This window comes from Aegilops tauschii, chromosome 5 (assembly GCF_002575655.3).
Source record: "Aegilops tauschii subsp. strangulata cultivar AL8/78 chromosome 5, Aet v6.0, whole genome shotgun sequence".
Lineage (NCBI taxonomy): Eukaryota > Viridiplantae > Streptophyta > Magnoliopsida > Poales > Poaceae > Aegilops > Aegilops tauschii.
Window position 1 is genome coordinate 238,789,113 of NC_053039.3, and position 26,268 is coordinate 238,815,380.

Sequence of the window (26,268 nt, forward strand, 5' to 3'; positions counted from 1 at the left end):
ACAAAGCTCTTGTAGCTTGGTGGAAGCGACTGAAGGATTCTATCAATGACCGCGTCATCCGGGAGATTCACTCCCAGCTGAGACAAGCGGTTGTGTAACCCAGACATTCTGAGTATGTGCTCACTGACAGAACTATTTTCCTCCATTTTACAACTGATGAACTTGTCGGAGACTTCATATCTCTCGACCCGGGCATGAGCTTGGAAAACCATTTTCAGCTCTTCGAACATCTCATATGCTCCATCTTTCTCAAAACGCTTTTGGAGCCCCGGTTCTAAGCTGTAATGCATGCCGCACTGAACGAGGGAGTAATCATCAGCACGTGATTGCCAAGCGTTCATAACGTCTTGGTTCTCTGGGATGGGTGCTTCACCTAGCGGTGCTTCTAGGACATAATCTTTCTTGGCAGCTATGAGGATGATCCTCAGGTTCCGGACCCAGTCCGTATAGTTGTTGCCATCATCTTTCAGCTTGGTTTTCTCTAGGAACGCGTTGAAGTTAAGGACAACGTGGGCCATTTGATCTACAAGACATATTGTAAAGATTTTAGACTAAGTTCATGATAATTAAGTTCATCTAATCAAATTATTCAATGAACTCCCACTCAGATAGACATCCCTCTAGTCATCTAAGTGAAACATGATCCGAGTCAACTAGGCCGTGTCCGATCATCACGTGAGACGGACTAGTCAAGATCGATGAACATCTCCATGTTGATCGTATCTTCTATACGACTCATGCTCGACCTTTCGGTCTTTCGTGTTCCGAGGCCATGTCTGTACATGCTAGGCTCGTCAAGTCAACCTAAGTGTATTGCGTGTGTTCCGAGGCCATGTCTGTACATGCTAGGCTCCTCAACACCCGTTGTATGCGAACGTTAGAATCTATCACACCCGATCATCACGTGGTGCTTCGAAACAACGAACCTTCGCAACGGTGCACAGTTAGGGGGAACACTTTCTTGAAATTATTATAAGGGATCATCTTACTTACTACCGTCGTTCTAAGCAAATAAGATGCAAAACATGATAAACATCACATGTAATCAAATAGTGACATGATATGGCCAATATCATTTTGCTCCTTTGATCTCCATCTTCGGGGCGCCATGAACATCTTCGTCACCGGCATGACACCATGATCTCCATCATCGTGTCTTCATGAAGTTGTCACGCCAACGATTACTTCTACTTCTATGGCTAACGCGTTTAGCAATAAAGTAAAGTAATTTACATGGCGTTATTCAATGACACGCAGGTCATACAAAAATAAAGACAACTCCTATGGCTCCTGCCGGTTGTCATACTCATCGACATGCAAGTCGTGATTCCTATTACAAGAATATGATCAATCTCATCCATCACATATATCTCATTCATCACATCTTTTTGGCCATATCACATCACAAGGCACATGCTGCAAAAACAAGTTAGACGTCCTCTAATTGTTGTTGCATGTTTTTACGTGGCTTCTATAGGTTTCTAGCAAGAACGTTTCTTACCTACGTAAAACCACAACGTGATATGCCAATTTCTATTTACCCTTCATAAGGACCCTTTTCATCGAATCCGTTCCGACTAAAGTGGGAGAGAGAGACACCCGCTAGCCACCTTATGCAACTAGTGCATGTCAGTCGGTGGAACCTGTCTCACGTAAGCGTACGTGTAAGGTCGGTCCGGGCCGCTTCATCCCACAATACTGCCGAAACAAGATAAGACTAGTAGTGGCAAGAAAAATTGACAACATCAACGCCCACAACTGCTTTGTGTTCTACTCGTGCATAGTAACTACGCATAGGCCTGGCTCTGATACCACTGTTGGGGATCGTTGCAGAATTTTAAAATTTTCTACGCATCACCAAGATCCATCTATGGAGTTTACTAGCAATGAGAAGGAAGGAGTGCATCTACATACCCTTGTAGATCGCGAGAGGAAGCGTTCAAGTGAACGGGGTTGATGGAGTCGTACTCGTCGTGATCCAAATCACCGATGACCGAGCGCCGAACGGACGGCACCTCCGCGTTCAACACACGTACGGAGCAGCGACGTCTCCTCCTTCTTGATCCAGCAAGGGGTAAGGAGAGGTTGATGGAGACCCAGCAGCACGGCGGCGTGGTGGTGGAAGTAGCGGGGATCCCGGCAGGGCTTCGCCAAGCGCAAGCGGGAGAGAGAAGTGTCACGGGAGGGAGAGAGAGGCGCCAGGGGCTAGAGTTCAGCAGCCCTCCCTCCCCCCTTTATATAGGCCCCCTGGGGGGGGCGCCGGCCCTGGGATCCCATCTATGGGGGGGGGGGGGCGGCGGCCAAGGGGGGGGGCAAACTTCCCCCCCAAGTCAGGTGGGGCGCCCCCCACCCCCAGGGTTTCCAACCCTAGGCGCAGGGGGAGGCCCATGGGGGGCGCACTAGCCCACTAGGGGCTGGTCCCCCTCCCACTTCAGCCCATGGGGCCCTCCGGGATAGGTGGCCCCACCCGGTGGACCCCCGGGACCCTTCCGATGGTCCCGGTACAATACCGATAACCCCCGAAACTTTCCCGGTGGCCGAAACTGGACTTCCTATATATAATTCTTCACCTCCAGACCATTCCGGAACTCCTCATGACGTCCGGGATCTCATCCGGGACTCCGAACAACTTTCGGGTTTCCGCATACTAATATCTCTACCCCTAGCGTCACCGAACCTTAAGTGTGTAGACCCTACGGGTTCGGGAGACATGCAGACATGACCGAGACGCCTCTCTGGTCAATAACCAACAGCGGGATCTGGATACCCATGTTGGCTCCCACATGTTCCACGATGATCTCATCGGATGAACCACGATGTCGAGGATTCAATCAATCCCGTATACAATTCCCTTTGTCAATCGGTACGTTACTTGCCCGAGATTCGATCGTCGGTATCCCAATACCTTGTTCAATCTCGTTACCGACAAGTCACTTTACTTGTACCGTAATGCATGATCCCATGGCTAACTCCTTAGTCACATTGAGCTCATTATGATGATGCATTACCGAGTGGGCCCAAAGATACCTCTCCGTCATACGGAGTGACAAATCCCAGTCTCGATCCGTGCCAACTCAACAGACACTTTTGGAGATACCCGTAGTGCACCTTTATAGCACCCAGTTACGTTGTGATGTTTGGTACACCCAAAGCACTCCTACGGTATCCGGGAGTTGCACGATCTCATGGTCTAAGGAAATGATACTTGACATTGGAAAAGCTCTAGCAAACGAACTACACGATCTTTTGTGCTATGCTTAGGATTGGGTCTTGTCCATCACATCATTCTCCTAATGATGTGATCCCGTTATCAATGACATCCAATGTCCATAGTCAGGAAACCATGACTATCTGTTGATCAACGAGCTAGTCAACTAGAGGCTTACTAGGGACAAGTTGTGGTCTATGTATTCACACATGTATTACGATTTTCGGATAACACAATTATAGCATGAACAATAGACAATTATCATGAACAAGGAAATATAATAATAACTATTTATTATTGCCTCTAGATCATATTTCCAACAAAGAGATCTTGTGGGTATGCTCCACACATTCAGGTGCCCATCAACTCCAAGATGGGCACATGCACTTATTTGTTGGACAAGGAGCACTTACCTTTGAGACCAGAATTTGAGTATAACACAGTTGTGATGAATGAGGATGATTCCACATCTGTGCAAGCACAAGAGAAGGGAGGAAAGGAAAAGGCTGAGAAGGCTGCAAAGATGCCAAGTGTTGAGGATGCATCTCAAGTTTTTCTGAAGTCAAAACAAGATCAGCTTGGATATCTGATTCAAGCAACCTTGAGGATTGAGAAGGGCTTGGCCACCTTGACTCAGAATCAGGAAAGCTTGGAAAGGATCATTGAGACCAAGTTCTATGATCTTGATCTGAAAGTAACAGAAATGCAGACAACTGTTGAGCAGCTCCAGGAGGAAGCAGAGGAGAAGAAAGGGAAGGCTACTACAGATGCTTTTCAGAGAGTGCCTAGAGGTCAGAGGTCTGCTGCAGTGCCCATGGCTGACACTAGAGTAACTACTTCAGCACCAGCAGCAACAGCTTCAGTGCCACCTCTAGTTGCCACTCCACTAGCTCCAACAACATCTACTGGTGCCTTCGTCCTTGGAGTCCTCTCTACACCACCTCCCGAAGATCAAACCTAGAGAGACGCATAGCACTATGCATTTTCAAACTTTTTGGTAACTTGTTGCCAAAGGGGGAGAGATGTATAGATCATAGGCTTTGAGAGAGAGTGTTTTGCCTCTTTGTCTTTCTTGCTATTTGCTTGACACTTTTGTTGTGCTCATTTGATACTTTATGTCTGTGTGTGAGATACTTGTATGATCATGTGTTTGATCATATCCTACCTTAATGCTTATGCTTGGATGATATTATCTTTTATATCTCATATATGATCATTCACTTTGTTTGGTGATGAGTGCATGTTTCAATTCCTATCATTTTGAGCGCTCCACCAAGATGTATGTGCCATGGAAGAGTGACCCACGATCCTAATCGATTATGCATTTGCATTCAAAAGCAAATTTTAAATAATGCACAAATTTAGGGGGAGCTCTTGCTTATCACATACTTCTCAAAGCGACGATGTATTTCAATCTTATTATCATTTGTCGAAGCTTTGATCTATATGTTGTCATCAATTACCAAAAAGGGGGAGATTGAAAGTGCAACTATCCCTGGGTGGTTTTGGTAATTCCTAACAACATATAGCTCATTGAACTAATGCTATTTCAAGATGATCATTTCAGAAAGTTCAATGATTGGCATGGCATGGATTAGGAATGTGGACCCCTCAAAATGCTAAGAACACATATTGGCTCAAGCTCAAGACTCTACATTTTCATTTTAGTGATCCAAGATCACATTGAGTCCATAGGAAAAGCCAATACTATTAAAAGGGGATGAGGTGTTGCTTAATGGCTTGCTTGCTCAAAATGCTTAGTGATATGCTCCAAAAGCCCTCAACCACTTTCTCATATCCACATATGTCCCAGACCAAAAGTCAAACTCGGCCCTACCGATTTGATCTATCTGGCGCCACCAAGTTCACTTCACATAGCCACTGCCAGAAACCCTAGTCACTTCGGTCTCACCGATACGGGTCTCGGTCTCACTGAGATGGGATTGCAAACTCTCTGTTTCCCTTCGTAACGTTTCGGTCCAACCGAGATGAGCGATCGGTCCCACCGAGTTTGCAATGAAAACTCTCTGTTTCCCTTTCGTAACATTTCGGTCTCACCAAAATGAGCGAATCGGTCCCACCGAGTTTGCCTGACCAACTCTCTGTTTGCCTATTACAGAAATCGGTCCTACCGAGTTTATGTGATCGGTCTCACCGAGATTAGTTATGCCCTAACCCTAATGAAATCGGTCCCACCGAGTTGACATGTCGGTCCCACCGAAAATCCTAACGTTCACATTTTGAACTAAATCGGTCTAACCGAGTTTCATGATTCAGTCCCACCGAGTTTGGTGATTTGTGTGTAACAGTTAGATTTTGTGTGGAGGCTATATATACCCCTCCACCCTTCCTTCATTAGTAAGGAAAGCCATCAAAACGTGCCTACACTTCCAACATTCATTTTCTGAGAGAGAATCACCTACTCATGTGTTGAGACGAAGATATTCCATTCCAACCACAAGAATCTTGATCTCTAGCCTTTCCCAAGTTGCTTTCCACTCAAATCTTCTTTCCACCAAATCCAAATCTGTGAGAGAGAGTTGAGTGTTGGGGAGACTATCATTTGAAGCACAAGAGCAAGGAGTTCATCATCAACACACCATCTATTACCTTTTGGAGAGTGGTGTCTCCTAGATTGGTTAGGTGTCACTTGGGAGCCTTCGACAAGATTGTGGAGTTGAACCAAGGAGTTTGTAAGGGCAAGGAGATCGCCTACTTCGTGAAGATCTACCCTAGTGAGGCAAGTCCTTCGTGGGCGATAGCCATGGTGGGATAGACAAGGTTGCTTCTTCGTGGACCCTTCGTGGGTGGAGCCCTCCGTGGACTCGCGCAACCGTTACCCTTCGTGGGTTGAAGTCTCCATCAACGTGGATGTACTATAGCACCACCTATCGGGCCACGCCAAAAATCTCCGTGTCTACATTGCGTTTGCTCCCTTCAAACTCCTCCCTTTACCTTCATATGCAATGTTTTACATTCCGTTGCTATACTCTTAGACTTGCATGTGTAGGTTGATTGCTTGACTTGTGCTAAGTTGCTAAAATCAGCCAAAACTTAAAATTGGGAAAAGGCTAGATTTTTATTTGGTCAAGTAGTCTAATCACCCCTCTCTAGACATACTTTCGATCCTACAACCTATCTCACGAAGTTCCGTTAAGTTTTGTGTGATTGAAGTTTTCAAGTTTGGGTGAGATGTCGATATGAGGAGAATAAGGAGTGACAAGACCCTAAGCTTGGGGATTCCCAAGGCACCCCAAGGTGATATTCAAGGAATATCCAAGCAACTAAGCTTGGGTATGCCCCGGAAGGCATCCCCTCTTTCGTCTCCAAAATTATCGGTAACCTCACTTGGAGCTATGTTTTCATTCATCACATGATATGTGTTTTGCTTGGAGCGTCAATTTATTTTGTTAGGATTTGTTTTATGTTATTTATAATAATGTTTTGCATCTTTTATTTTGATAAAAGTGGCATTGATGGCCTTTACTACGCTTATTTTGCAAGCTACATGTTGCTGTTTCAAAACAGAAAGTTTATCGATGTTGCAAAAATTCCCTAGAAAAGTCAGAATGTGATAAAATGTTGAAACTTTTTGCAAAATAAGCTCTGATAAGTTTCTACAGTGTGGTATTTTTTCATAATTTTTGGAGTTAAGTATTGATACTCTTGCATTCTTTACAGGCTGTACTGTTTTGGCAGATTGCTGTTATGTTTGCATTATTTGCATATGTTTGCTTGTTTAATGATTCTATTTGAGGATAGGAATATTAAATATGCAGAGGAATTTACTATGTAATGTTGAATAATAATTTTAGTGATTTTCTACAGTAGAGAATGATAAGGTTTTTGCATTGGTTTATACTAACTTATCTCACGAGTTCTTGTTGAGTTTTGTGTGGATGAAGCTTTTGAGATTTAGGAAAACCGTGATATGAGAAGAATTAAGGAGACACAAAAGCTCAAGCTTGGGGATGCCCAAGGCATCCCAAGATAATATTCAAGAAGTCTCAAGTATCTAAGCTTGGGGATGCCCCGGTAGGCATCCCACCTTTCTTCATCAACAATTATCGGTTAGTATCGATTGAGCCTAAGTTTTTGCTTATTCACATGAGTTGTGCTATCCTTGGAATGTCATTTTATTTTGTTTTGCTTGCTGTTTTAATAAAGTACTTAGATCTGAAAGTTTTTAAATAAAATAGAGCCCTCAAATAGTTGCCAGGGAGGCTAGGTAAGCGGCACGCACATCCCGTCAACGAAGCTCTTTTCTATGGAATTGCTCTAGTGCTTCACTTATATCTTTTTGGAGTAGCTTGTCGTTTACTCTTGTGCTTCACTTATATCCTATGAGTAAATTGTTGAATAAGTTGAATATCATGAAGTTGAAATCATATCATGCCTAGTGGTAGCTTCACATTGGGTTTAGAAAGTGAAATCTTTTGAGGCTTGACAATCACAATATTGGTCATACAAGCAATTCATGAATAATTAGTATAAGGAAGAGAACTTTCACATGCAAATACACTATCTTGGAAATCTTTTGTGATTGTGAGCCCCCATCAAAATATTATATGCCAAAATTGTTGACGTTGGACAAGGAAGACAACGTAATGGTTTATGTTTGTTCATATTCACATAGAAGTTATATTGTCATAGATCCTTCAACATGTGGTGCTTGCCCCCCATCTTTACTGGCCAAAAATTCCGCACCAAGTAGAGATACTACTTGTGCATCCGAAAACGTTAAACCCAAATCTTATTTTCAAGAGTCCACCATACCTACCGAGGGATTGAATAAGATCCTTCAAGTAAGTTGTCATCGGTGCAATAAGGCAGTAAAAATTGCTTCTAAAAGTATTAGATCATTTAGTGTAAGAGAAAATTGAGCGTTGTACGAACTTGTGATGGCAAAGAATAAAAGTGACAGACTGCATAATAAAGGTTGCTATGATGAGGGGCAATATAACGTGACGTTCTTTTGCACTAAGGGGTTGAGCATACAAACAAATAAGCGCATGGCAACCTCTGCTTCCCTCTACAAAGGGCCTATCTTTTACTTTTCAGTATTTACTTTTACACAAAGAGTCAAAGTTTTTCTCTCTATTCCTTTTTATTTTTATCTTTTGGCAAGTATCATGTGGTGACGAAAGATCTAGGCACATATGTCCAGTTGAATATGGGTAGCATGAGTTATTATTGTTGACATCACCCTTGAGGTGAATACGTTGGGAGGCAAAACAATAAGCCCCTATCTTTCTATGTGTCTGGTTGAAACGTTTTGCTCATGTGTATGCGGTGAGTGTTAGCAATCATAGAAGACTATATGATGGTTGAGTATGTGGAGCTCTTACTTAAACTCTATTGAATAAGTTGAATTACAATTTCTTGGTGACTGAGAATATAGATTGTTTATTTTCAAGAGAATTCATTGTTTGAACCTTAACATGTGAATTGGTTGCTACTTTAATGTGAGAAGTTTTATAAGAAAGAATTGCTGTTATGATGCTAGGAAAAGTGATTGAAATTATCTTTGATCAAACTTATGCACTTTGTTAGAATTCACACTTCATAAATTATTTCTTTTATCATTTACCTGCTCGAGGAACGAGTAGGAATTAAGCTTGGGGATGCTGATACGTCTCCAATGTATCTATAATTTATGAAGTATTCATGCTGTTATATTATCATTCTTGGATGTTTTACAATCATTTTATAGCAACGTATCTCAAACGTATCTATAATTTTTGGGACTAACCTATTGACCCAGTGCCCAGTGTCAGTTGTTGTTTTTTGCTTGTTTTTTACATCGCAGGAAATGAATATCAAACGGAGTCCAAACACCGCGAAAGTTTTTGTGGATTTTTTATGGACCAGAAGACCACCAATGGGTCAGAGCAGCACCTGGGGGGTGCCCCGAGGGGGGTATAACCCACTAGGGCACGCCTGGGGGCCCAGGCGCGCCCAGGTGGGTTGTGCCCACATCGGTGGCGTCCCGCACCCCCTCTTTACCCTATATATTCACAAATATTCCGAAAACCCTTGGGGTTAACCTAGATCAGAAGTTCTACCACTGCAAGGCTCTGTAGCCACCAAAAACCAATCTAGACCCTTTTCGGCACCCTGCCAGAGGGGGGAATCATCACCGGTGGCCATCTTCATCATCCCGACGGCCACCACGATGAGGAGGGAGTAGTCCACCCTCGGGGCTGAGGGTTTGTACCAGTAGCTATGTGTTTAATCTCTCTCTCTCTCTCCTGTTCTTGAGATGTCATGATCTTGATGTATCGTGGGCTTTGTTAATATAGTCGAATCATATGGTGTTTTCCCCTCTCTACCTTGTTGTGATGAATTGAGTTTTTCCCTTTGAGATTTCGTTGTTATCGGATTGAATACTTTTATGGATTTGAGAACACTTGATATATGTCTTGCAATTGAATACTCGTGGTGACAATGGGGTATCGTATTGATTCACTTGATATATGTTTTGGCACTCAACTCGTGGATTCCCGAGGTGACATTGGGGTAATCTACGCATAGGGGTTGATGCATGTTCTTGTCTTTGTTTCTCCGGTAGAAATCTTGGGGCACTCTTTGAAGTTCTTTGTGTCTCATTGAGTATTATGAATCTGAATTTGCTTTGGTGTTATTTTAGTACAAACTCTTGGTTAGATCGATCGGGAAGAATAGCTTGTTGTTATTTTAGTACAAACTCTAGGATAGATTGATCGGAAAGATTCGCTTTGAGGTGGTTTCATACCCTACAAACAATTTATTCTTATGTTGTCCGCTAGATAGGAACTTTGGAGTGACTTTCATCGCACGTTGAGGGATGGTTATATGATCCAATTATATTAGCATTGTTGGGAGGTTGCACAAGTGAAAGTAAGGACCCTAGGCCTCATTTTCAAGCATTGCAATACCGTTTTTATGCCTGTTTACTATTTGCTACCTTGTTGTTTTTATTTTATTCAGATTATAAAAATATATTTCTGCCATCCATATTACACTTGTATCACCATCTCTTCACCGAACTAGTGCACCTATACAAATTGCCATTGTATTGGGTGTGTTGGGGACACAAGAGATTTCTTGTATTTGATTGCAGGGTCGTTTGAGAGGGACCATCTTCATCCTACACCTCCCACGGATTGATAAACCTTAGGTCATCCACTTGAGGGAAAATTGCTACTGTCCTACAGAACTCTGCGCTTGGAGGCCCAACACGTGTCTACAAGAATAAAGTTGCATAGTAGACATCAGGGCCCAAAGTGACAAGCATTAAGCATGGCAAAGTCATAGCAACATCAATCTCAGAACATAATGGATACTAGGGATCAAGCCCTAACAAAACTAACTCGATTGCATGATGACTCTCATCCAACTCCTCATCGACCATCGAGCCTACAAAGGAATTACTCACTCCCGGTGGGGAGCATCATGGAATTGGTGATGGAGAAGGGTTGGTGATGACGAAGATCAAAGATCCCCCTCTTCGAAGCCCCAAACAGACTCCAGATCCGACCTCCCGATGAAGAACAGGAGGTGGCAGTGGCTTCGTCTCGTGAAACGCGATAATTCCTTCTCCCTGATTTTTTCCTCCAAATATGTGATTTATAGTATTAGGGTTGAGGCATGTGGGGCTACCAGGTGGGGACAACCCACCTGGGCACGCTTGGAGGGGGGCACGCCCTGGTGGGTTGTGCCCACCCAGGTGCCCCCCTCCGGTGGTTCTTTGCTCCAGAAATTCTCTTTTATTATATAAAAAATACTCGCAAAGTTTCGTTCCAATCCGAGAACTTTTATTTCTGCAGAAAAACAACACCATGGTAGTTCTGCTAAAAACAACATCAGTCCAGGTTAGTTTCATTCAAATCCTGCAAATTGGAGTCCAAAACTAGAGGAAAAGCGTTAGGAAAGGTAGATACAACGGAGACGTATCAACTCCCCCAAGCTTAAACCTTTGCTTGTCCTCGAGCAATTCAGTTGATAAACTGAAAGTGAAAAAGAAAAACTTTTACGAACTCTTTTGCTCTTGTTTACATAAATAAGCTTAAGTAGCACCCAGGTTTTCAGCCAAGATTATAACTAACCATGTCGACAATAACTCTTAAAAATTATATTAACTCATATCGATGACATAATTAACTAGCGAGCAATAATAAGATATCTCAAACAACAACACTTTATCAAAACAACCATGATATAATATGAAAATAGTGGTATCTCGCTGGCCCTTTCTGAGACCGCAAAACATAAATGCAGAGCACCTCCAAAGTTCAAGCAACGAGTAAGCATTGTAATTCATGGTAGAAAAGATCCAGTCATGATGCACCCAACATTAGCTACACACAGTGCATGAGGATGACAATAGTGCTATCAGGTTCTGGCGCTTATTTGAGAAGGTGATGACACAACATAAAAGTAAATAGATAGTCCCTTCGCAGAGGGAAGCAGTGATTTGCAGTGGTGCCAGAGCTCAAGTTTTTAAAACAGAGGTAAATGGAATTTTGAGAAATGCACCCTTCTTGTTTACTTTGCGACCATTTGTTATCGGTATCTTCCATGCTAAACACATTAGTGGATGTTCCCAAGAGTAAAGGTTTACTCCCCCTCCACCAACAATCACACTCCACGGCTTGTCCGAAATAGCGGGTACCGTCCATACCAACAACAGTCCTGGGGGAGTTTTGTTTAATTAATTGCAATTTGAATTCAGGGCTGGGAATCCCTATTACCACCCCTCTCGTGCAAGGACGAGTGAATAAACACTCATCATGAGAATATCTCGCTTAGCATGGAAGATACTGACTACCTCCTATCGTCCTATGAACAATCCAGGCAGACAAAAAGGGATATTTATTTGAAGTTTTTAGAGGTGGCACATGCAAATTTACTTAGGACGGCAGGGTAATACCACATATAGGTAGGTATGGTGGACTCATCTGGAATAACTTGGGTTTCAAGTTTTTGATGCACAAGCAGAATTCCCGCTTAGTACAGGTGAAGGCTAACAAATAGGTTGAGAAGCGGCCAGCTAGAGAGCGAAAACGGTCATGAACATGCATTATGCATAAGTAACATTGGATACTAGCATGAGTAGGATATGAACACCATGAACATAAATATCATACATGCTACGTTGGTTTTGATTCAACAACATGCATGAACATGTGCCAAGTCAAGCCACTCGAACATTCAGAGGAGGATACCAAATCATCATACTACATCACAATCATTTTAACGCAATGTTCACATCCAAGATAAATCATTATCCACTCCTAGCTACTTAAGCATGGCATGAGAAACTATAATCTCCAATTGTCATTGCAAACATGTTTGATCATAATAGGCTGAATCATGGATACTAGATAAACATATTTACAAAAACAGAACAAGTTGAGTTCATACCCGTTTCTCTCTGCCACAGCCAGTTCATCAAATTTCATCATTATTGCCTTTCACTTGCATGACCGAACGATATGAAAATAATAATAGTGCAAGAGTGCTGTGGACTAAGCTAGAATCTTCAAACATTTTATTCAAAAGGAGAAGACAAGGTAATATGGGCTCTTCGTTAGATCAACAGTAATCCATATGAGAGTGATGTCGCTTGAAGCAACGTCGGTATTTCCCCAAAGAGGAAGGGATGATGCAGCACATCGGCGGTAGGTATTTCCCTCATATATGAAACCAAGGTTATCAAACCAGTAGGAGAACCAAGCAACACAACGTAAACAACCCCTGCACACAGATAACAAATCCTCGCAACCCGACGTGTTAAAGGGGTTGTCAATCCCTTCCGGGGTACGGCGCCTCAAGTGGCAAACGGACGTGAGATAAATTTGTAGTAAATTGATAGATTGAAAGCCAAATAAAATAAATAAGAATAAATTGCAGCACGGTTTTTTTGTATTTTTGGTTTAATAGATCTGAAAATAAATGCAAGGAAAAAGTAGATCGCAAAGGCAAATAAATGAGAAAGAGACCCGGGGGCCGTAGGTTTCACTAGTGGCTTCTCTCGAGAAAAATAGCAAACGGTGGGTGAACAAATTACTGTTGGGCAATTGATAGAACTTCAGATACTCATGACGATATCCATGCAATGATCATTATATAGGCATCACGTCCAAGATTAGTAGACCGACTCCTGGCTGCATCTACTACTATTACTCCACACATCGACCGCTATCCAGCATGCATCTAGTGTATTAAGTTCATGGAAAAATGGAGTAATGCAATAAGAACGATGACATGATGTAGACAAGATCTATCTATGTAGAGATAGACCCCATCGTTTTATTCTTAGTAGCAACGATACATACGTGTCGGTTCCCTTTCTGTCACTGGGATCAAGCACCGTAAGATCGAACCCACTACAAAGCACCTCTTTGCAAGATAAATAGATCAAGTTGGCCAAACAAAACCCAAATATCGGAGAAGAAATACGAGGCTATAAGAGATCATGCATATAAGAGATCAAAGAAACTCAAATACTTTCATGGATATAAAAAGATAGATCTGATCATAAACTCAAAGTTCATCGATCCCAACAAACACACCGCAAAAGAGTTACATCATATGGATCTCTAAGAGACCATTGTATTGGGAATTCAGAGAGAGAGAGAGAGAGATGAAGCCATTTAGCTACTAACTACGGACCCGAAGGTCTACAAAGAACTACTCACGCATCATCGGAGAGGCACCAATGGAGGTGGTGAACCCCATCCGAGATGGTGTCTAGATTGGATCTGGTGGTTCTGGACTCTGCGGTGGCTGGATGAATATTTCGTCAACGCTTCTAGGGTTCTGGGAATATTGGGGTATTTATAGAGCAAAGAGGCGGTCCGGGGGGCACCCGAGGTGGGCACAACCCACTAGGGCGCGTCTGGGCCTTCTGGCGCGCCCTGGTGGGTTGTGCCTCCCTCGGGGCACCCCAGGCACAGCCAGGGCCTGTTGTGTTCCTTCTGGCCCATAAAAATTCTCCGTAAAGTTTCGGGTCATTTGGACTCCGTCTGATATTGATTTCCTGCGATGTAAAAAACATGAAAAAACATCAACTGGCACTTTGCACTATGTCAATAGGTTAGTACCAAAAAATGATATAAAATGACTATAAAATGATTATAAAACATCCAAGATTGATAATATAACAGCATGGAACAATAAAAAATTATAGATACGTTGGAGACGTATCAGCATCCCCAAGCTTAACTCCTACTCGTCCTCGAGTAGGGAAGTGATAAAAACAGAATTTTTGATGTGGAATGCTGCCTATCATGTCATATCATATTTCCTTTTCTTTATAGCATGGACATTTGGACTTTTATATTGTTCAAAGCAATAGTCTAGTTTTGACATGATAATTTAAATACTCAAGCATATCAACAAGCAACCATGTCTTTCAAAATATCAACGCTAAAATAAGTTATCCCTAGCCCACCATGCTCAACCATTGATCCATTCATGAAACGCACTCAAATATTAGTTACACCCAATACTTAAGTACGATCATATTGCCTCCTAGTGGGTGCTTTTGTAAGAGAAGATGGAGACTCAAATTCAAAAATAAAAATTGCATAAAGTAAAAGAAAGGCCATTCGTAGAGGGAAGTAGGGATTTGTAGAGGTGCCAAAGCTCAAAGCGAAAAACTTAGAGATAAAAACATTTTGGGAGGTGTATCCATCCCACCAACGAAAATGACTTAGAGTTCCCAACACTTTCCATGCTAGATATATCATAGGCGGTTCCCAAACAGAAAATAAAGTTTATTCCTTTTTCAACCATACTTTCACTTTCCATGGCTAGCCGTATCCACGGTTGCCCTCCATACCAACACTTTCCAAGGAATTTATTATTTGACAACATAAAGTAAATTCATTTTTAATTTTGGGATTGGGCATCCCTAATACCTTTGCCATACTCTCGTGCAATAACAAGTGAATAAACACTCATCTTGAGAACAACACATCTAGCATGGAAAATATTAGCCACCCCTCACCGCTTCGCGAGCGAAAGAAACACACAAAAGGGAGGTTTATTTTGAAAATTAGAGATGACACATACAAATTTTCTTAGAACGGCAAAAGAATACCGCATATAGGTAGATATAGTGGACTCATGTGGCAAAACTGGTTTAAGGGTTTTTGGATGCACAAGTAGAGATCATACTTGGTGCAAAATGAAGGCTAGCAAAATATTGAGAAGCGACCAACCAAGAAACGAATAATCTCATAAGCAAGCATTAAGCATAAATAACACCGAATAATGTACCACAAGTAGGATATAATTTCATTGCATGACTATTGACTTTCATACTTGCATAGCGAATCACAAACCTTAACACCAATATTCTTACTAAAGCATAATTACTCATCAACATAATGTTGGAAATATGCCCTAGAGGCAATAATAAAATGGTTATTATTATATTTCCTTGTTCATGATAATTGTCTATTGTTCATGCTATAATTGTGTTATCCGGAAATCGTAATCATGTGTGAATACATAGACCACAACATGTCCCTAGTGAGCCTCTAGTTGACTAGCTCGTTGATCAACAGATAGTCATGGTTTCCTGACTATGGACATTGGATGTCATTGATAACGGGATCACATCATTAGGAGAATGATGTGATGGACAAGACCCAATCCTAAGCATAGCACAAGATCGTGTAGTTCGTTTGCTAGAGCTTTTCCAAATGTCAAGTATCATTTCCTTAGACCATGAGATTGTGCAACTCCCGGATACCATAGGAGTGCTTTGGGTGTGCCAAATGTCACAACGTAACTGGGTGGCTATAAAGGTGCACTACGGGTATCTCCGAAAGTGTCTGTTGGGTTGGCACGAATCGAGACTGGGATTTGTCACTCCGTATGACGGAGAGGTATCTCTGGGCCCACTCGGTAATGCATCATCATAATGAGCTCAATGTGACCAAGTGTTTGGTCACGGGATCATGCATTACGGTACGAGTAAAGTGACTTGCCGGGAACGAGATTGAACAAGGTATTGGGATACCGACGATCGAATCTCGGGCAAGTAACGTACCGATTGACAAAGGGAATTGTATACGGGATTGATTGAATCCTCGACATCGTGGTTCATCCGATGAGATCATCGTGGAACATGTGGGAGCCAACATGGGTATCCAGATCCCGCTGTTGGTTATTGACCGGAGAGTCGTCTCGGTCATGTCTGCATGTCTCCCGAACCCGTAGGGTCTACACACTTAAGGTTCGGTGATGCTAGAGTTGTAGAGATATTAGTATGTGGTTAACCGAAAGTTGTTCGGAGTCCTGGATGAGATCCCAGACGTCACGAGGAGTTCCGGAATGGTCCGGAGGTAAAGATTTATATATGGGAAGTCCTATTTTGGCCATCGGAAAATGTTCGGGATTTTTCGGTATTGTACCGGGAAGGTTCTAGAAGGTTCCAAAGTGGGGCCCACCTGCATGGGGGGACCCACATGAACGTGGGTAGTGGGGGCAAGGCCCCACACCCCTGGTCAAGGCGCACCAAGATCCCACCTTAGAAGGAATAAGATCATATCCCGAAGGGATAAGATCAAGATCCCTAAAAAGGGGGGATAACAATCGGTGGGGAAGGGAAATGATGGGATTTCTTTCCCCCACCTTTGCCAACGCCCCAATGGACTTGGAGGGCAAGAAACCAGCCCCCTCCACCCCTATATATAGTGGGGAGGCGCATGGGAGCAGCAACCCAAGCCCCTGGCGCCTCCCTCCCCCTCCCGTGACACCTCTCCCTCTCGCTGAGCTTGGCGAAGCCCTGCCGAGATCCCCGCTGCTTCCACCACCACGCCGTCGTGCTGCTGGATCTCCATCAACCTCTCCCTCCCCTTTCTAGATCAAGAAGGAGGAGACGTCTTCCCCAACCGTACGTGTGTTGAACGCGGAGGTGCCGTCCGTTCGGCGCTCGGTCATCGTTGATTCGGATCACGACGAGTACGACTCCATCAACCCCGTTCACTTGAACGCTTCCGCTCGTGATCTACAAGGGTATGTAGATGCACTCTTTTCCCTCTCGTTGCTAGAAGACTCCATAGATTGTTCTTGGTGATGCGTATAATTTTTTTTAATTTCTGCAACGATCCCCAACACATAACTCACATATCACATCATCATATCTCAAAACTATTACTAAGAATCAAGTTTATTTTGTCCAATGATCTTCGTGAAAGTTTTTATTATATCCTTCTTGGATATCTATCACTTTGGGACTAGTTTTCATGTGTTGCTTTTCATAAGCTCAAACAAATATAAGTGAAGATCATGAGCATAATTTTTCTTTCTTTCTCTCAAATTAATTTAAGTGAAGCAAGATAGAATTTCTTGAAAATTTTACTAACTCTCAAATAAATCTAAGTTAAGCAAGAGATCATTTCTTCAAAAAATACTAAGCACTCCGTGCTCAAAAAGATATAAGTGAAGCACTAGAGCATGTCCATAGCTCATAAAAATTTAAGTGAAGCATAGAGAGAAATTCTAACAAGTCATGACATAATTTTGGTTCTCTCAAATAGGTATGTCCAGCAAGGGATCAAGACTTAAAACACAAAATAAAACAAGCAAAGACTCATATCATACAAGCCGCTCCAAGCAAAACATATAGTATGTGACGAATAAAAATATAGCTTCGAGTAAAATACGGATGGTCGTTAGAAGAAAGAGGGGATGCCACTCGGGGCATCCCCAAGCTTAGTTGCTTGCTCTCTTTTGGATAATAGCTTGGAATGCCGAGGCATCCCCAAGCTTAGGCTCTTCTATCCTTTATTCCTTCATCCATCGTAAGATAACCCAAAACTTGAAAACTTCAATCACACAAAACTCAACAAAACCTTCGTGAGATTCGTTAGTGTAAGAAAGCAAATCACTACTATAAGTACTGTACCAAACCAATTCATATTTTGTATTTGCATTATATATACTGTATTCCAACTATTCTATGGCGAAAACTCATCAAAGAAAACCATAGATCCATCAAAATAAGCACACAACGCAAAGAAAACAGAATCTGTCAAAACAGAACAGTCTGTAGCAATCTGACTATTTCGAAAACTTCTGGAACTCCAAAAATTCTAAAAAATTAGGACGACCTGAGAAATTTGTATATTGATCTACTGCAATTAGAATTGGTATTTTATCACGCTCTGATAAAACATGAGAATTGTTTTCGTGAGCGCAAAATTTCCTGTTTTTCAGCAAGATCAAACAACTATCACCCAAGAAGATCCTAAAGGCTTTACTTGGCACAACACTAACTAAAACACAAAAAACACAATCATAACAGTAGCATAGTTGTGTAAACACCCAAGAACAGAAAGCAAAACACAAAAATAAATTTTATTCATTGGGTTGCCTCCCAACAAGCGCTATAGTTTTACGCCCTTAGCTAGGCATAAAGCAAGGATCTAAGTTTTGTCATCTTTGTCCAACTCTTCAATCAAACACTTATAATCCTTCAAAGATTTAGCATAAAGTTCTTAAATAAGAACACTCCTAGGGATAAATTCAAAGATTTCACTCTTGCAAAAAGGATCTCTCATCACTTCAACAAAATTCGGGTGAATACCAATCATCTTAAGATCTTCTTTATTACTATTACTAGAGGTTGCACCCTTGTTCTTGGTAACTTTGCCAATCTTTACGGGAGTTTTTTTGATAGTTTTAGCGGAGGTGAAAGCCATGCTTATACTATTAAAAATTTCTTCTAATTTATCGATTCGAGTCGGGCTTTCTTCTATTCTTTCATTTATTACGGTACCCTTTTATTTTAACAACTTAAAAATATCTCCCGCTTTCGACCCAATATTGCTGGCAAAATTATGCATCTTTTTATCTATAATTTCCATATGATCTTCGGTGAGCATTTTCTTTTCAATAGCATCTAGTCTTTCCATAACATGCTCAAGAGTCAAAATTGTTTCATTAATCATGGGAGGTGGTGAGCCCACTAAATTTCCCATAGCATTAAAAGCATCAAGAGAAGGACAATCAAGAAATTTCCACCGGTAATCGTATTAAGGACGAATCAATACCAAGTGGTGATGCCAACATAAAAACAACGGTAGATTGCTTACGGATAGATCTATTATGAGCATTGCAAATCCTATACCAAGCATCTTTTAAATTTCTCCTCCCCTTTGTTTAAAGTTGAGAACCTCGTTCTCGGGAGTGCAAGCAATAGAGAAAGAGCTATCCATAACGATAATAACGACAACCAAGATTGCACACAAAAACAGATCCGGCAAGAAAACGACGAAAGAAAAATAGAGGCGAATAAAACTGCAAATTTTTGTGAAGTGGGGGAGAGGAAAATGGTAAATAATGTAAATTGCAAGGAGATGAGATTTGTGATTAGGAACCTGGTATATGTTGAAGATCCTCCCCGGCAACGGCGCCAGAAATTGGCACGTGGCCGGGAGACTATCTTGACGTGATCCTCCCCGGCAACGGCGCCAAAAATTCCTTTTGATGTCGCTTGAAGCTACGTCGGTATTTCCCCAAAGAGGAAGGGATGATGCAGCACAGCAGCGGTAGGTATTTCCCTTAGATATGAAACCAAGGTTATCGAACCAGTAGGAGAACCAAGCAACACAACATAAACAGCCCCTGCACACAGATAACAAATCCTCGCAACCCGACGTGTTAAAGGGGCTGTCAATCCCTTTCGGGGTACGGCGTCTTAAGTGGCAAACAGACGTGAGATAAATTTGTAGTAAATTGATAGACCGAACGCCAAATAAAATAAATAAGAATAAATTGCAGCAAGGTATTTTTGTATTTTTGGTTTAATAGATCTGATAATAAATGCAAGGAAAAAGTAGATCGCAAAGGCAAATAAATGAGAAAAAGACCCGGGGGCCGTAGGTTTCACTAGTGGCTTCTCTCGAGAAAAATAGCAAACGGTGGGTGAACAAATTACTGTTGGGCAATTGATAGAACTTCAAATACTCATAACGATATCCAGGCAATTATCATTATATAGGCATCACGTCCAAGATTAGTAGACCGACTCCTGGCTGCATCTACTACTATTACTCCACACATTGTCGGGGGAAATGACACCTACGGGATCACGAGGAATCCCTTTTGCTACGGTTGGCGGGCGCGGGGCTGTGGAAAGAGCGGGATTGAGAGATCAACGCGGGGGGATTATCCAGGTTCGGGCCGCAAGTGATGCGTAATACCCTACTCCTGCTGGTTTCTGTTTATCTGGTGTACTTGGACTAGCTACAAGGCGTACAAGGTCTGATACGTCCATTTTGCATCATGCTTTTATATCGATATTTATTGCATTATGGGCTATTATTACACATTATGTCACAATACTTATGCCTATTCTCTCTTATTTTACAAGGTTTACATAAAGAGGGAGAATGCCGGCAGCTGGAATTCTGGGCTGGAAAAGGAGCAAATATTAGAGACCTATTCTGCACAACTCCAAAAGTCTTGAAACTCCACGGAAGTTATTTTTGGAAATAATAAAAAATACTGAGCGAAGAAAATACCAGAGGGGACCCACACCCTGGCCACGAGGGTGGGGGGCGCGCCCTACCCCCTGGGCGCGCCCCCTGCCTGGTGAGCCCCTTGGTGGCCCTCCGGTTCCCATCTTCTGCTATATGAAGTCTTTCGTCCGAGAAAAAAATCATAAGCAAGCTTTCGGGACGAGACTCCGCCGCCACGAGGCGGAACCTTGGCGGAACAAATCTAGGGCTCTGGCGGAGCTGTTCTGCCGGGGACACTTCCCTCCGGGAGGGGGAAATCATCGCCATCGTCATCACCAACGATCCTCTCATTGGGAGGGGGTCCATCTCATCAACATCTTCACCAGCATCATCTCCTCTCAAACCCTAGTTTATCTCTTGTATCCAATCTTTGTCTCATAGCCTGGGATTGGTACCTGTAGGTTGCTAGTAGTGTTGATTACTCCTTGTAGTTGATGCTAGTTGGTTTATTTGGTGGAAGATCATATGTTCAGATCCTATATGCATATTAATACCCCTCTGATTATGAACATGAATATGCTTTGTGAGTAGTTACGTTTGTTCCCGAGGACATGGGAGAAGTCTTGCTATTAGTAGTCATGTGAATTTGGTATTCGTTCGATATTTTGATGAGATGTATGTTGTCTCTCCTCTAATGGTGTTATGTGAACATCGACTACATGACACTTCACCATTGTTTGGGCCTAGAGGAAGGCATTGGGAAGTAATAAGTAGATGATGGGTTGCTAGAGTGACAGAAGCTTAAACCCTAGTTTATGCGTTGCTTCGTAAGGGGCTGATTTGGATCCATATGTTTCATGCTATGGTTAGGTTTACCTTAATACTTCTTTTGTAGTTGCGGATGCTTGCAATAGGAGTTAATCATAAGTGGGATGTTTGTCCAAGTAAGGACAGCACCCAAGCACCGGTCCTCCCACATATCAAATTATCAAAGTACCGAACGCGAATCATATGAACGTGATGAAAACTAGCTTGACGATAATTCCCATGTGTCCTCGGGAGCGCTTTTCTCTATATAAGAGTTTGTCTAGGCTTGTCCTTTGCTACAAAAAGGATTGGGCCACCTTGCTGCACCTTATTTACTTTCATTACTTGTTACCCGTTACAAATTATCTTATCACAAAACTATCTGTTACCTATAATTTCAGTGCTTGCAGAGAATACCTTGCTGAAAACCGCTTGTCATTTCCTTCTGCTCCTCGTTGGGTTTGACACTCTTACTTATTGAAAGGACTACGATAGATCCCCTACACTTGTGGGTCATCAAGACTCCTTTCTGGCCCCTTGCCGGGGAGTGAAGCGCCTTTGGTAGGTGGAATTTGGTAAGGAAAAATTTATATAGTGTGCTGAAATTTACTGTCACTTGTTACTATGGAAAGTAATGCTTTGAGGGGCTTGTTCGGGGTATCTTCACCTCGACCAGTAGAGCAAAGAGTTGCTCCTCAATCTACTGAACCTACTGAAAATGAAAATGTTTACTTCAAAATTCCTTCGGGTATGATTGAGAAACTGCTAGCTAATCCTTTTGCAGGAGATGGAACATTGCATCCCGATTTACACTTAATCTATGTGGATGAAGTTTGTGGATTATTTAAGCTTGCAGGTATGCCCGATGATGTTATCAAGAAGAAGTTCTTCCCTTTATCTAGATGCATTGACATGGTATAGGCTATGTGATGATATGGGATGATGGGACTACAAACGGTTGAAATTGGAATTCCATCAGAAGTTTTATCCTATGCATCTTGTTCATCGTGATCGTAATTATATATATAATTTTTGGCCCCGCGAAGGAGAAAGCACTGCTCAATCTTGGGGGAGGCTTAAGTCAATGTTATATTCATGCCCCAATCATGAGCTCTCAAGAGAAATGATTATTCAAAATTTTTATGCTCGGCTTTCTGACAATAATCGCTCCATGCTCGATACTTCTTGTACTGGTTCTTTTATGATGAAGACTACTGAATTCAAATGGGATTTATTGAAAAGAATTAAACGCAACTCTGAATATTAGGATCTCGACGAAGGTAAGGAGTCAGGTATAATACCTAAGTTTGATTGTGTTAAATCTTTTATGGACACCGATGTTTTCCGTAAATTTAGCACTAAATATGGACTTGACTCTGAGATAGTAGCTTCTTTTTGTGAATCCTTTGCTACTCATGTTGATCTCCCTAAGGAGAAGTGGTTTAAATATCATCCTCCCATAGAAGTAAAAGTAGTTGAATCTATTAAAGTTGAAGAAAAGACTATCACTTATAATGATCCTATCATTCCTACTGCTTATGTTGAGAAACCACCTTTTCCTGTTAGGATAAAGGATCATGCTAAAGCTTCAACTGTGGTTCGTAAAAGTAATATTAGAACTTATACACCTCCTGAGCAAGTTAAGGTTGAACCTAATATTGCTATTGTTAAAGATCTCTTGGCTGATAATATCGATGGGCGTGGTATTTACTTCTGTGATGAGACTACTAGAATTGCTAAACCTAGTGCTAAAGATAAACATAGACCTGTGGTAGGCATGCCTGTTATTTCTGTTAAAATAGGAGATCATTGTTATCATGGCTTGTGTGATATGGGTGCTAGTGCTAGTGCAATACCTATTTCCTTATACAAAGAAATTATGCATGATATTGCACCAGCTGAGATAGAAGAAATTGATGTCACCATTAAGCTTGCCAATAGAGATACTATATCACTGATTGGGATTGTTAGAGATGTTGAAGTCTTGTGTGGGAAGGCTAAATATCCTGCTGATTTTCTTGTTCTTGGTTCCCCACAAGATAGCTTTTGTCCCATTATATTTGGTAGACCCTTCTTGAACACTGTTAATGCTAAGATAGACTGCGAAAAGGATGTTGTTACTATTGGTTTGGATGATATGTCTCCTGAGTTTAATTTTTCTAAATTTCATAGACAACCTCGTGATGAGGAATTGCCTAGTAAGGATGAAATTATTGGTCTTGCTTCTATTGTCGTGCCTCCTAGTGATCCTTTAGAACAATATTTGCTAGACCATGAGAATGATATGTTTATGAATGAAAGAAGGGAAATAGATGAAGTATTCTTTAAACAGGGACCTATTCTGAAACACAATTTGCCTGTTGAAATCCTAGGGTATCCTCCTCCACCCAAGGGTGATCCCGTGTTTGAGCTTAAACCATTGCCTGATACTCTTAAATATGCTTATCTTGATGAAAAGAAGATATATCCTGTTATTATTAGTGCGAACCTTTCAGAGAAGGAGGAAGAGAAATTATTGAAAACTCTGAAGAAGCACCGTGCTGCTATTGGATATACTCTTGATGATCTTAAGGGCATTAGCCCCACTCTATGTCAACACAAAATAAATTTGGAGAAAGACGCCAAACCAGTTATTGATCATCAACGACGGCTGAATCCTAAGATGAAAGAAGTGGTAAGAAAGGAAATACTAAAGCTCCTTGAGGCAGGTATAATTTATTCCATTGCTGATACTCAGTGGGTAAGTCTTGTCCATTGTGTCCCTAAGAAGGGAGGTATTACTGTTGTTCCAAATGATAAAGATGAATTGATTCCACAAAGAATTATTACAGGTTATAGGATGGTAATTGATTTCCGCAAATTAAATAAGGCTACTAAAAAATATCATTACCCCTTACCTTTTATTGATCAAATGCTAGAAAGATTATCCAAACATACACATTTTTTCTTTCTAGATGGTTATTCTGGTTTCTCTCAAATACCTGTGTCAGCTGATGATCAAGCAAAGACCACTTTTACTTGCCCTTTCGGTACTTTTGCTTATAGACGTATGCCTTTTGGTTTATGTAATGCACCTGCTACCTTTCAAAGATGCATGATGGCTATATTTTCTGACTTTTGTGAAAAGATATGTGAGGTTTTCATGGACGATTTCTCCGTTTATGGATCCTCTTTTGATGATTGCTTGAGCAACCTTGATCGAGTTTTGCAGAGATGTGAAGAAACTAATCTTGTCTTGAATTGGGTGAAATGCCACTTTATGGTTAATGAAGGAATTGTCTTGGGGCATAAAATTTCTGAAAGAGGCATTGAAGTTGATGCTATTGAAAAGATGTCATGTCCCAAGGACATTAAAGGTATAAGAAGCTTCCTCGGTCACGCCGATTTTTATAGGAGGTTCATTAAGGACTTCTCAAAAATTTCTCGGCCTCTGACTAATCTATTACAAAAAGATATTCCTTTTGTCTTTGATGATGATTGTGTAGAAGCATTTGAAATACTTAAGAAAGCATTAATCTCTGCACCTATCGTTCAGCCACCTGATTGGAATTTACCTTTTGAAATTATGTGTGATGCTAGCGTTTATGCTGTAGGTACTGTTCTAGGGCAAAGGGTCGATAAGAAACTGAATGTTATTCAATATGCTAGTAAAACTCTAGACAATGCCCAGAGAAATTATGCCGCTACTGAAAAAGAATTCTTAGCAGTTGTATTTGCTTGTGATAAGTCCAGACCTTATATTGTTGATTCTAAAGTAACTATTCACACTGATCATGCTGCTATTAAATATCTTATGGAAAAGAAAGATGCTAAACCTAGACTTATTAGATGGGTTCTCTTGCTACAAGAATTTGATTTACATATTATTGATAGAAAGGGAGATGAGAACCCCGTTGCAGATAACTTATCTAGGTTAGAAAATGTTCTTGATGACCCACTACCTACTGATGATAGCTTTCCTGATGAACAATTAAATGTCATAAATGCTTCTCGTACTGCTCCATGGTATGTTGATTATGCTAATTACATTGTTGCTAAATTTATACCACCTAGTTTCACATACCAGCAAAAGAAAAAGTTTTTCTATGATTTAAGACATTACTTCTGGGATGACCCACATCTTTACAAAGAAGGAGTAGATGGTGTTATTAGGCGTTGTGTACTTGAGCATGAACAGGAACAGATCCTACGCAAGTGTCACTCCGAGGCTTATGGAGGGCACCACGCTGGAGATAGAATTGCACATAAGGTATTGCAATCCGGTTTTTATTGGCCTACTCTCTTCAAGGATGCTCGTAAGTTTGTCTTATCTTGTGATGAATGTCAAAGAATTGGTAATATTAGTAGACATCAAGAAATGCCTATGAATTATTCACTTGTTATTGAACCATTTGATGTTTGGGGCTTTGATTATATGGGACCTTTTCCTTCCTCTAATGGGTATACACATATTTTAGTTGCTGTTGTTTACGTTACTAAGTGGGTAGAAGCTATTCCAACTAGTAGTGCTGATCATAACACCTCTATTAAGATACTTAAAGAAGTTATTTTTCTGAGGTTTGGAGTCCCTAGATATTTAATGACTGATGGTGGTTCACATTTTATTCATGGTGCTTTTCGTAAAATGCTTGCTAAGTATGATGTTAATCATAGAATTGCATCCCCTTATCACCCACAGTCTAGTGGTCAAGTAGAATTGAGTAATAGAGAGCTCAGATTAATTTTGCAAAAGACTGTTAATAGATCTAGAAATAATTGGTCCAAGAAACTTGATGATGCATTATGGTCCTA